Below are 229 nucleotides of genomic sequence, written 5' to 3' on the forward strand. Positions count from 1 at the left end.
CCCGGGCCGTTTTCGCGCCCTTAGGAGCGTTGGGAATCGCCCTCGTGTCCCCCTCCTGTGCCGCGCCCAGACAATGGGCCGGGAGCTGTCTCTGCCTCCAGGCCCGCTGACGCATCTTATAAAAATAGCTCTGGGCTCCCGGAACTCCCTGCCACCCCCACCCCCGGCCGGCGACTGCCCCGCGGGGCCATAGCCGGAGGTGGCGGGTGGGGGGGCGGCACCACCTGCT

Source organism: Myotis davidii, unplaced genomic scaffold (assembly GCF_000327345.1).
Source record: "Myotis davidii unplaced genomic scaffold, ASM32734v1 scaffold370, whole genome shotgun sequence".
Lineage (NCBI taxonomy): Eukaryota > Metazoa > Chordata > Mammalia > Chiroptera > Vespertilionidae > Myotis > Myotis davidii.